Source organism: Nycticebus coucang, chromosome 5 (genome assembly GCF_027406575.1).
Source record: "Nycticebus coucang isolate mNycCou1 chromosome 5, mNycCou1.pri, whole genome shotgun sequence".
NCBI lineage: Eukaryota > Metazoa > Chordata > Mammalia > Primates > Lorisidae > Nycticebus > Nycticebus coucang.
The window spans coordinates 42,224,736-42,237,839 of record NC_069784.1 but is presented as its reverse complement, the minus strand read 5'-3'; the positions used below and the strand labels follow the sequence as shown (position 1 = coordinate 42,237,839).

Below are 13,104 nucleotides of genomic sequence, written 5' to 3'. Positions count from 1 at the left end.
GGGTGGCAAAGTCAAGGCAGCCCCGCTGTGGTCACAAATAGGAAAGAGGTTTGTTGCTTGGGGGTGTTGGGGCACGCACGGGGCTGCTGGGTGGCTCAGTTGGGAGTGAACCTTCAGCGTGAGTGTGGGGTAGCAGAGGTTGTGGGGTGGATGAGGACGGAAGTGGGCACAATGCATCGGCCCTGGGCAGGACCCAGCAGGGGGCCTCCAGCTGCCCCTCCGGCTCACACTTGGCCTGGGGTGTTCAGCAACAAGAGACTGTTTCAGAAACAGGGGAGGGAAGAAGAGGAAGCGCCCAGCACTGGAGGCTTGAGCGCTGCCAAGCAAGCTGGTACTGGAATTATTTGCAGTCCATATGCCAATTTGCTTTGTCATTGCCTGGCTATTTTTAGAAGCCACTGGCGTATCTAGGAAACCAGAATCTGTTGACTGTGTTTCTTCAGTGCGGGGAGTGTGATTATTTCTCAGAGATGCTAGAGGAATGTGTGAGGTCGGGCTGTGGGAAGATGACCTCTTCTCCCCCTGGGGTCAGGACTCACGTGCAGACAGCGCCCACACGGCTGCAGGCCCTGCCCTCCCAAAGGGTTCGTTTCTGCTCAGTTGGTTGTGAGTCCAGGTCTGGGTGACCTTTCCCAGATGGAGCATCGGCAGGGAGTGGAGGCCTCCATTTTAGCTACCAGCTGGAGGGGCCAGGTGGGGTCCTCTCCTACTCCCTCGCGTTTCCCAGGGATTGGGTGGCCATTTGTCCACTGGCCTAGGGGCAAAGCTGTCCTTTATTTCCTGTGCCTAAGGAGTAAGACATGGAAAGGAGAAGGGATGATATAGCAGCAACTTGAGCTCCTAGTAGGAGCCTTGAAATATTCCCATCTCCCTCCATCCAGGTTGGCTCCTTCGAGGGCAGTGTCATTCATTCAGACACTGCCTGGAGCCCGGAAAAGCAGGTGGCACCCGTTTCAAATCATTCAAGTCCTAGCCATTCAAAGATGCCATCTCAGGAGGGATTGGATGCCACCTTTTGCTGGGTTAATCTGTAGGTAAGACTGCTGCTGAGGAGACTCAGCGTGGGTTTGATTAGAAGAACTTTAAATTGTAAGGCTTTGTATCTGTTAATGTGTAAATTTGCCTGGCCTGCTCCAGAGACATCATCCAACCTGTGTTAGGGCCATTTTGGTAAGGGAAAAAGTGAAGGTTTTGGAATAAAATCCAAACTCTTTACCCAGGCCTTCCAGGCCTTATCTGATGAGACCCCTGGCTCCTTGTCTGACCCATTTCATACCATGCCCCCTTGTCTTCAGGGCTATAGCCCCTCTGGCCTTCTTTCCAGCCCTTGGGCATGCCAGTCTTCCAACTACCCCAGGACCTTTGCTGTTGCTGCTGCTTTCCCACATCTTTATGGGGCAGCCTCTTCTCATAATTCAGGGCTCAGGCAAATGGCTAAAGGTGCCACCCACCCTAGCCATGTTCCCCAGCAGCCTCTGTTTGGCCCTATTACCCTTTTGTATTCACAGACCTGTCACTCCCCACATTTGTCTCATTGGTTTACTTGGATGCCTGTTTACCGTTCGTCTCTCTCATCCAGAATGCCAGGAATCTGCTTGCTTACTGCGCCATTCCCTTCATCTAGAGCAGTGCCTAGCACTTAGCAGGAGTTCAGTGAAGTTTTCTTTATTAACCAATGTGAATGTAAGCTCCATGTAAACAAAAACCTGTGTATCTGGTTCACTGGCATGCTCCAGGGCCTGGCACATCATAGGTACTTAAGAAAATTTTGCTGAATGAATGGAGGAGGCCTGGCGGTGAAATGATCCCTGGGCTCAAGCTCTGGGGCTTGAACAGCTCGACTCAAGCCATCTCCTGTGATTTTATCATCTCTCTCTTCCACCTCTTGAACAACTGCCTGCTTCACTCTTCCTCAGCTGCCTGTCCCCACAGTGCCTTCAACACACACAACCACTTAAAATGCAAACATCATTTCCTTGTTAGGTGGCAGAAGCATGAGAGTCTGTCCCATCCCATGCACGGAAAAATAATCTCATGATTTATAGAAACCTGCTCCATCATCACAAGCTGTGCTTCCTGGTTCATCATTCCCTGCCTCTGGCCTGGAAAAAAAATTACTTCCTATTACTCCCTTTGGGGAACAAAGAAATTAAGTGATTTTTGATAGTTTATTACGTGGGCCCCATACAGCCCTTCACTTTCATATTCAGCCCTTCACTTTCTATCGCCACTCTTTTCTGATCTCAGTAGCAGCTGCCCTCTGCCCTTCCCCAAATTCCTCTGTGCTTCCAAAGCCTGTGAACTTAGCACCATCCCCGAACTTACTATAATCTGTGGAGAGAACCTATGTCCCTATTGTTCCCCCAGAAAGCCGGGAGCCGTTCAGTGGTAGGGACTGTGGTTTTTGTTTGTTTGTTTTTTAAATCTCTGTCTCTCCAGCGCTTAGCACAGTGCTGGTAAATCTTTAAGAAATGCTGGAGAAATGCTCTCTTCTCTCCCCAAGCCCCACCGCCATCATTCCATTTACTAAATGCTTTTTAAACTCTATTTTTCAAAAGTTTCCAGGTCTCTTCCCAACTCTGCTCCCACACTCACCTGAGTGACAGTTTGCTCAGATATTTTAGGGCTTGTTGTTTCCTCAGAAAACTCCTAGTCACTATCAACACACCCTTTGCCGTTTACAAGGTGGTTTACTTGTGCTTGACCATTTCATTATTTCTAAGCCACATGTATCTCCCCTCGGCTCCAGTCAGAAGAGTTTCTAAGTAAGCATTTACTGAATACTTACTATATGGAATAAGAGTTTCTAAGTAAGCATTTATTGAGCACTTATTATGTTCCATGACTGGATTTGGGTATTTTAAGTTTTTGTCTTCTAGAAGGCTCATCATGTGAATTCTTCCCAATATGCAGGGGAGAACAGCCTCACTAAAGCAAGGAGGCAAATCTCCAGGGTCCTGTATTCCTAGTGCCTCAGACATCCATTCTATATTAAGACCCACTTGTGTTCTGGACCAGCCTTCCTCATAAATGTGCCCATCCAGATTTATCACAATTCAAATTCCCTATGCAGATGAGGCAAGCACCTGTATTGTGACTTGTCCAGTGGAAAGTGAAGATGGGGTAGTAGAACTGTGGTCCCCAACCCCCCAGCCTTGGAGCAGGACCAGTGGGCGTCCTGTTAGGAACTGGCCACACAGCAGGAGGTGAGGGGCAGGCAAGCAAGTGATGCTTCATCTGTGTTTACAGCTGCTCCCCGTCACTCGCATCACCATCTGAGCTCTGTCTCCTGTCTCATCCCTGGCAGCATTAGATTCTCATAGGAGGGCAAACCCTACTGTAAATCTGTAAACTGTGCATGTGAGGGATATAGGTTGCATGCTCCTTTTGAAAATTGAATGCCTCCCACCCTGACCGTGGAAAAACGGTCTTCCATGAAACTGGTCCCTGGTTCCAAAAAGGTCGGGGACCACTATAGTAGATAGAAAAGTGCTGCAGTTGTCTGGGATGGGGACTTCAGAATTAGTCCTGGGACTGCACAGGGCTATCTTTCTCCATCTCTGTTCTCTCATCCTTAGGATGAAGACCCTGTCCCTTACCAGTGTCATAACAAGATTATATAAGACTTTGCGTACCAAAGGTCTTTGTAAGAAGAAATACATATGTGAGGGCTCATTCCCCCGACCCTGCTTTAGATGGGCCTCCCCCATTCCCACACATTTAGGAGTATCTGTTGCCTCAAAGGCAAGTAGGCATTTTTCTCACAGCCCACTCCTTCCACAAGGCTAGAGCCCCATTATTTGTTCTCAGTTCTGTAAGGATTTGAATTAGTAATGATTGTGAGCATATACTAAGCACTTCCTAGGTGCTATTCTAAGCACCTATTAAGAATGATTCTAAGCACTCCACATACTTGTAGTTCAATCTTTGTAATGGAATTATTACTTTTCTAGAAAATGGGTACTTTTCCATACGTGAGCATGGAGCCTGTAAACAAAAACAGTGCTACTTTTTCATTTCCCGTCTACATAGTTTTTTATTTCTTTTCCTTGCCTTATTGTACGGGCTAGGGCTTTCAAAACAATGTCGAATGAAATGATGAACGCGTTAATGAAATGGTGAACGTATTTGTACTTGCCTTCTTACCAGTCCAAGTGAGAAAACATCTAGTCTCCACAGTCCAGCATTATGTCAGCTGCATTCTTTTATCTTTTTGAAGTGTATAGAAGCTATAGTGAAGGTCAGTCTTGTCTGATATTGGTGGGTTTGTGCTTTTTAAAAATCAATCTGGCAGTTTTAAAATTTCGTTCATTTTTTTAAAGAAAGAACTGTTGGTTATGTTGAATTTCTCTTTGCTTTTCTGTTTTCTGTTTCATTGATTTGAGACTTTTCTTCTTTTCTAGCATGAACATTTAAAGCTGTAAATTTATGTCTAAAGATTGCTTTAGCTACTACACATCACTGGGTTTGGTATATTGTATTCATTTTTTTTTCAGTCCAAAATATTTTCTAATTTACCTTGTCTTTTTTTATTTGACTCATGGGTTATTTAAGAAGTACATTATTTAATCTCGTAATATTTGAGTATTTTCCAGACATCTTTTCACTTTTTATTTCTAGTTTAATTCCATTATGATCAAAGTAAAGACTTCAGGTGATTTAATTTCATTACAGTGTAATGAAACTTTTTTTTTTCTTTTTTATTGTTGGGGATTCATTGAGGGTACAATAAGTAATGAAACTTTTTAATTTATTTATTTACTTTTTGCTCACTGTTTATAGCAGCAGAGACTTTTTCATAGTCCAGAACATGGTCTGTCTTAGTGATTTATATGTATCTGAAGACAATGTGTATTGTGTTGTCATTGGGTACCGTGTTCTAAAACTGTCAGTTCAGTCAAGAAAGTTGGTGAGATTGTTCAAATCTTTAACATCCTTACTGATTTTTGATCACTTTTTCTATTAATTACTGAAATAGGACTGCTTAAATTTCCAGCTAGAGTTTTGGTTTTGTCTGTTTGTCCTTACATTTACATCAGCTTTTGTTTCATGTATTTTGAAGTTCCACGAGCAGGTATATATATATCTTTAGGGTTGTTACTTCCTTTTGATGAATTGATCTCTTTGTCAAAGGGAAATAAAATATCCCTTTTTATTCCTGGTAATATTCCTTGTTCTAAAATCTACTTTGTCTGACATACTCAATCCAGTTTTGTTTTGATCAGTGTTTTCTTGGTATATCTTTTTTCATTCTTTCATTTTTATCATACCTGTGTCTTCATATTCTTGTAGACAGGATATATTAATAGTTATGTTATGCTTTTTATCATTATTTATTTATTTTTTTGGAGACAGAGTCATACTTTGTTGCCCTCTGTAGAGTGCTGTGGCGTCGTAGCTCACAGCAACCTCAAACTCTTGGGCACAACCTCAAACTCTTTGGGCTCAAGCAATTCTCTTGCCTCAGCCTCCCAAATAGCTGAGACTACAAGCACCCACTACAACGCCTGACTATTTTTAGAGATGAGGTCTCACTTTGGCTCAGGCTGGTCTCAAACCAGTGAGCTCAGACAATCCACCTGCCTTGGCTTCCCAAGTGGTAGGATTACAGGCATGAGCCACTGCACCCAGCCTGTCATCGTTTTTGAAAGATTCAATATTACAAACTATTTTTTTACTAAAGTTTTTAGATCATTTATATTTAATGTAATTACTGATGTAATTGTGTTTAAGTCTGTCATTTTATTATTTTAATTGTCACATATGTACTTTGTTCCTGTTTTCTTCTCTGCTTTATTTCAGAGTCAGTATTTTTATGATTCCCTTTTATCTCCATTGCTAGCTTATTAGCCGTATCTCTTTGCTTTGTTTTTTAGTGGTTGTTCTATGGTTTGCTCTGTGTGTGTGTGTGTGTGTGTGTGTGTGTTTCAAAGTCTACCTTTTAATAATGTTACACAACTTCATCTATAGTGTACAAAACTAGCTATGCACATTTATTCTATTTTGTACCTCCTATTCATTATGATACCATTATTAGACATTTTATAATGCCACAATACAGTGAAAATTTTTTGCTTTTACACAGTAACATTTTTAGAGATATTTTTAAAATGAGTCAAATGTATTTTACTTTACCCACATATCTCCTCTGTCCAGTGCTTTTTATTTCTTGATATAGATCTAAATTTTTATCTAGTATCATTTTCCTTTTTCCTAGAGAATTTCCTTTAAAATTTCTTATAGGCATATCCGATAGCGATGACTTAGCTTTGCTCTGAAAAAGTATTTATTCTACTTTTAATTTTGAATGATATTTTTCTGGGTATAGAATTTTAGGTTGATAAGTTTTTTTGTTCATTTCTTTTCAGTGCTTAAGGTGGCATTGTCTCCTGCTTTACACAATTTATGACAAGAAGTCTGCCTCCTTGCCTTTGTTCCTCTACATGTAATGTTCTTTTTCCACTGGCTGCTTTTAAGATTTTATTGCTGGTTTTCAGCAATTTGGATATAATGTGATTTGGTGTGGTTTTCTTTATGTTTACTGGGAATTCAATGCATTTCTTGGATCAGTGAGTTTATAGGTTTCATCAAATTTTGAACATTTCTGACCGTTTCTTTAAATATTTTTTTGTGTTCTCTTTTATGTGTGAGATGGTTTGTTATTATCCTGCAGGTCATGGATGCCATGTTCTTTTTTTTTAAATCATTTTTCTCTCTTTGCTGTATTTTGGATATTTTCTTTTGCTCTTTTTTCAAATTCACTAAGCCTCTCTTTTGATATGTCTGATCTTCTATTAATCTCATTTATTATAGTTTTCAATTCAGTTATTGTATTTTTTCATTTCCAGAAGTTTTATGTGGGTCATTTTTCTGTTTCCCATTTCTATCCTCATCATGTTGTTTCCCTCTGCATTCTTGAGGATATAAGTATATTTGTTATGTAGTTTGAACATTCTTATATGCTAATTTCATCATCTCTGTCATTTCTAAGTAATTTTCACTAATTGGATTTTTTTTTCCTGCCTCATTGGCTATTTTTTCTTTTTCTGCCTACCTTTTTATTTTTCTTTTTTTACTAGATGCCAAACATTTTACTTGGTTGGGTGTTGATTTTTTTTCTTTTTGTATTCTTTTTGTTGGACTTTGTTCTGGCCTACAGTTAATTGAGATCAGTTTTATCCTTTCAAGCCTTGTTTTTACCATCTCTTAGGATGACTCTGGAGCTGCCATTAGTTTAGGGCTAATTTAGCCTCACTACTAAAGTGGTCCCTTTCTGAGGACACTACCTGTGGAAATGTTCTGAGAAATGCATCATCAGGCACTTTTGTCATTGAGTGAACATCGCAGAGTTGACTTACACAAACCTAGATGGTATAGTCTACTACACAGCTAGGCTATATAAAGTAGCCTATTGTTCCTGGGCCACAAACTTATATAGCATGTTGCTATACTTACTACCGTAGGCAATTATAAAACAATAGTAAGTATTCGTGTATCTGAACTATCTAAACATAGAAAAGGTACAATAAAAATAATGGCATAAAAAATTAAAATGCCACAATTATACATATGGCACTTACCATCAAAAGAATAAGACTTCATCTCTAAAAAGGATAATAATAATAAATTAGCCTTAGCTTATTGTAACTCTTTTACTTTATAAACTTTTTATTTTTTAAACTTTGTGATTCATTTGTTTTTTTTATTCATTTGTAATAACTGCTTAAAACACACATTGTACCATTGCACAAAAATATTTTGTTTTTTATATCCTTATTCTATAAGATTTTTTCTATTTTTAAATTTTTTGTAAATTTTTTTTAAAAATACACTTTTATTTTAAGACATTTCATTTTTCACTCATTGCTTTTAAAGTGCAACGTCATTCCCTTCCCCTGTACACATGTTCCATATTCAAGTATTGAGAATGCCCAGTGATTCACTACAGCAGCCCCATTTTAAATCTGCCACATAATTTGCTACAAATTTGGATCCTTCAGTGTTTTACTGTGTGGAACAATGCTCCATCTACACTTGGGCTGGCTTAATCAACCTCTTCAAAAATGAGGAATGTGTCACGAATTTTCATGTCATCCTTATACGGGGGCCACGCTAATCTTCCCTGTATTGTTCCAGTTTTAGTATATATGTTGCCAAAGTGAGCACTTTTTTTTTTTAACTTTTTAAAACATTTTTAACCTCTATGGAGAACAGTATGAAGATTCCTCAAACTAAAAGTAGACCTACTACTTGATCTGACAATCCCACTACTGCGTATTACCCAAAGGAAAAGAAGTTATTTTATCAAAAAGACACCTGTACTTGAACGTTTATTGCACAAGTCACAATTGCAAATATGTGGAATCAACCCAAGTGCCCATCAATTCTTGAGTGGATTAACAAAATGTGGCATATGTATACTATGGAATACTACTCTGCCATGAAGAAGGATAAATTAAGGCCTTTTGCAACAATTTGGGTAGAACTGGAGACCATTATCCTAAGTGAAATATCTAAAGAATGGAAAAATAGTCCAGGCACAGTGACTCAGGCCTATCATCCTGGCACTCCAGGAGGCCAAGGTGGGTGGATCACTTGAGCTCAGGAGTTTAAGACCAACCTCTTTTTTTTTTTATTTATTTTTAAATCATAGCTGTGTACATTAATGCAATCATGGGGCACCATACACTGGTTTTACATACCATTTGACATATTTTCATCACACTGGTTAAGATAGCCTTCCTGGCATTTTCTTAGTTATTATGTTGAGACATGTACATTCTACATTTAGTAAGTTTCCCATGTACCCTTGCAAGATGCACCATAGGTGTGGTCCCACCAATCACCCTCCCTCCGCCCTTCCTCCCCCCGCCCCTCTCTTTACTAAAAATAGAAAAACTAGGCAGACATAGTGGCACGTGCCTGTAGTCCCAGCTACTCAGGTGCCTGAGGCAAGAGGATGGCTTGAGCCCAAGAGTTTGAGGTTGCTATGAGCTATAATGATGCCATGGCACTCTACCCAGTGTCTCAAAAATAAATAAATAAAAACTTTTTTTAATGAATGGAAAAATAAACACAACATGTACTCACCATTAAATTGAAACTAATTGATGAAACTAATTAAAACGCAGTGGAAATCAAGCATGAAAGAGTGGGGAGGAGAGGATGGGTGAAAACACACCTACCAAGTACAGTGAACACTGTCTGGGTAATGGGCAGTGGGTGATGGGCACACTTATAACCTCCTCCTCATACACCTTGCAGACAGCCTGTGTGTATGCTGTGGCTGCTGCTTTCTTTCTTTTTTTTTTTTTTTTAGACAGAGTCTCACTATGTCACCCTGGGTAGAGTGCCATGGCACCATTATAGCTCACAGCAACCTCTGACTCTTGGGTTCAAGCAATCCTCTTGCCTCAGCCTCCTGAGTAGCTGGGACTACAGGTACCTGCCACATGCCCAGCTATTTTTTTGTTGCAGTTGTCATTGTTGTTTAGCTGGCCTGGGCCAGGTTCGAACCCACCAGCCAGTGCCCTACCCACTGAACTACAGCACCACTGTCTGCTGCTTTTTTCTACCAAATCTGCTGGCTGGCTCCCACATTGAAACATATCATTTTAATCATGTACTTTCAAACCAAGAACCCAATTTGCATTACAAAAGTCAAATCCCTTTCCCTGGTGGTGGCTATGCAACAGATTTGGCCCTTTTTTTGCAAGAGGGGCTCCCATTTTTCCAGGGCGGAAGTTCTGGACTAGTGGGAGCCCCTCTTGATCTGAGTCAGGACCACATAGGAAAGAAAGAGTCATCTGGCATAGAGCACTCCCCAAACCCCCCCTCCCTGCCCCACCTTCTTTGGGATGGTGGAGGAGCCAGACTTCTCTCAGTTGTCCTCTCATCCAGAACCATAGGTCTATTTCAGATGGTGCCAGAGCAATTGATTGAAGAGTATGTGTCCGCTTCCACATCTGCATAATTTTGCATATTTATTTAATAGACAAATAAACTGATTTAGATTCTCTGATTCCCTCTCTTTCCCTCCTGCATTTGATGTGTCATATAAGTCTGGCTCACCCTGGGAAAGTGACCCATTCTTTTGGTCATTGTTTTTCCAAGGGAAATGGGCATTTCTCAGAAAACCTCTAGAAGCTGTCCTGGACCAACCTCTACGAATTCACTGCTTTGCTCCACAACCCAGGCACTGCGGCAGTGTCCTGGTCAGCTGAGGTCTGTGCCTGGCTGGGGAGTGTGGAGGATGTGGAGGGGTTGTGAGTCAGAAAGATTCCAGGTGGACAGGTTGTCAGAGGCCCTGCAGATGAGCATCTCCCAGGGGACTAGGCTGCTGTCACTGTAAGTAATTGGATTTCTGCTCCCCAGCAGGACAGGCACTGGTAACCTTTAGGATTAATTACTCCGCTGGACCTCAGCTGTCTGCTTTGGCTGGCTGTCCTCCCCACTCTTGATCAGAACCCCCCAGAGGCTCAATTTTGAGAACTGGGTGTAGGGACAGCAGGGTGAGCCGGAGACTTCTTGATCTGAGCCTTGAGAGATTGCTCATGTACGCTAGCAGAGGCGCTTGAGAATGATGCCGTGCTTCGCCTTTAAGGCAAGGCCCCTTCTCTGCCTCCTAGTGGGGTTAAAAGAACTCAAAGCATGACGGTGTGAGGTCAGCATCCATTCTGAAGGGGGATGCCAAGTTGTCTACTCCCCTCCACCAGGTCCTCAGAGAGAGTGGCAATGGCTCCCTCCCTGAAACTTTATTCCTGCTGTGTTTGTTCCCATGACAGGATCCCAGGTTGGGAGGCAGGGAGACGCTGCATGCCATCCTCCTGATGGCAGTGAGTATCTGTGACCAGCTGGCATAGTAATGGCTAATAGCTACTGAGTCCTTACCATGCACTCAGCATGCCTTAGCTCACTTGGTGCTCGCGACAGCCAGTGAGGGGTGTGGTGTCATGCTCCCCTTCTCAAAATAGTGAAAATTGGGCCTGAGACGTGTTAGTGGCAGAGAGACCACGTAGATCAAAGTACAGCGTGTCTGCTACGAGAGCCCGGCTTCCCTGATTCTTGCACTTTAGAGTTGACAACAGGATTCTTACATTCCATTTCTAGATTGGGGGCTTGAGGAGTGGTGACCTGGATGACATAAGTTCTGTAATCTTTGGCTTACCTTAGCACAGAAAAGAGTTAGCCCTCATGCATCTTTTATACAAATCACATGAGTGCTACAACCTTGAGAGCCTTTTGCTTTCCACATTACCAGTGCTGTTTCTATCTCCCTTCTCACACGGATTAATAATCAGTCACCAAATACACATTAACATGGACCCTGACTCTCGGTTCCTTGGCCCGATTGGGAGAGAAACCATCCCCGTGTCCCATTAATCGAGTCCTTGTACACTAATCCTTATTCCGCACAGCTCCAGCAGTTGGCAATGAGCAGTGTGTCATGATGAGACTTTCCTGGAAAGCCTGATTGGCCACTCACTTGTTTCCGCTGCCACCTCCCCACCCCCCAGATGGCGATGGGTGTTGCCATGACAACATAATGGGAAGCAATCACACTTATTGTGGGGCAGGAATGTTGACTTGCATGAAAGAGCATGTGTGTGGGGCTGAGGCGGAGATGAGAGAAACACAGACCTTCTTGTGCCCAGGAAGAAAGGAAGTTAATTCAGAATTGAGGAGCCTGCCTTCTGAATTTTTAATTCCCACCTGATGCTAATGGAAACAATTTATTACTAGCCAACTCACTATTATTCTCATAGTGTCACAATTTACAAAAAAAGAAAAAAGAAAAACTCATAGGACCAGGACTTTGTGCTCATTTTGAACAAAAACTTAGTCTCAGAGATGAGAAACTCCCGTTCCTTTAGTTTTTCTCTGTGTCCTTTCTTCTCTCCCCCGTTCCTTCTCCTTTTCTTCACATACATCTCCCCAGCAGCAGGACATCCAGAAAGGTGGGGGAGGCGAGGGGTGACATTTCCATGAAAACCTAGGAGAAGGGCTCTGATTTCTTCATTTTTGATACGAAAGTATTGGATTAAGTCAAGGAAAGACTCAAGGGGAGAGAATTTATTGGCAAATTGGCAGGCCTCTGGGGCAGTGGGTGGTTGGGTGGGGGGCTTGGGCCGGAGGCAGGAGGAAGCAGTTCTGGGCAGCAGAGGGAGCAGCGGGCTCCAGCTGTCGGTGATGGCTTCAGTTTGAATTTCAGTTCTGCCACAACTTTTAGCCTGGTTGAGGATAAGAGTACTAGAGTGAGGCCCTCAGGTCCCATTCCTGGCCCTGCCACTCACTAGCTTACAAGTGCAAACTTGGGCAAGTTACCTAATGCTTATTTGCTTCTGGCAGACAGGAGGAGGACTCAGTGAGCTAACTCAGAACACTCCACAGGTGTTGGCTGCTGTTTACACTGTGCAGCTGGAGCAAGTCATTTTACCTCTCTGAGCTGTGATTTACTCACTAAAAAACATTGGCCACACTGGCAAACATTGGTGAGGATTAAATAAGGGACAACGTGGGGAAAGTGCCTAGCTGCTTTCCAGACATATAATAGGTGTTACTCGGTCTTAAAAAGAAAAAAAAAATAGGTGTTGAGTAAATATCAGTCAAACGTTGATCTATTCCAAGGGAGAAGGAAGGAGAATAGATATCAGAACTCTCAGACATCCGTTCTTTTGTCCCATACTACACAAATATAAGCCTTTAAAATATGCCTCTGACAGGCAAGTCTTAGTGTTCTCATCCTCAGTCATCAAGCATTTTCAGAGTACTGAGCGGGGCTGGACATTGCAGCAGAACAGAGTGTCTGTCCTACCTCGACATGCTTCTGGGAAGCCAAAGAAGAAAGAACAGCGTGGTAAAGCAATTGCCTCTGCATTGTGAATAGTCCCAGGTCCATAGGACGTACTCTGTAGCTCTTAGTTGAATGAACGAATGAATGAATTTGCAGTGTGTTCTGGAGATATTACACAGAAGCTGAGTCTAGTGAATATTAGAATGGTTAAATAGGTGGGGCAAGGACCTGGGATTTGACCAGGAAGGGGTACAGAATACCTACAGGCCACTCGTCTTCATCAGATGTCTCTGCTTAGCACAGAGTGTCCA

At 42.2% G+C, this 13,104-nt stretch overlaps 1 protein-coding gene and 1 non-coding gene across 4 annotated transcripts in view; one reads left to right on the top strand and one right to left on the bottom strand.

The window, feature by feature from the left end:
• The window catches only part of KCND3 (potassium voltage-gated channel subfamily D member 3), a 224,885-nt gene that overhangs the window by 70,956 nt on the left and 140,825 nt on the right, over window positions 1–13,104 (top strand). The window lies entirely within an intron of this gene.
• Window positions 8,060–8,166, bottom strand: LOC128586938 (U6 spliceosomal RNA). Its single transcript, XR_008380394.1, has one exon. It is a non-coding gene; the product is annotated as a U6 spliceosomal RNA (small nuclear RNA).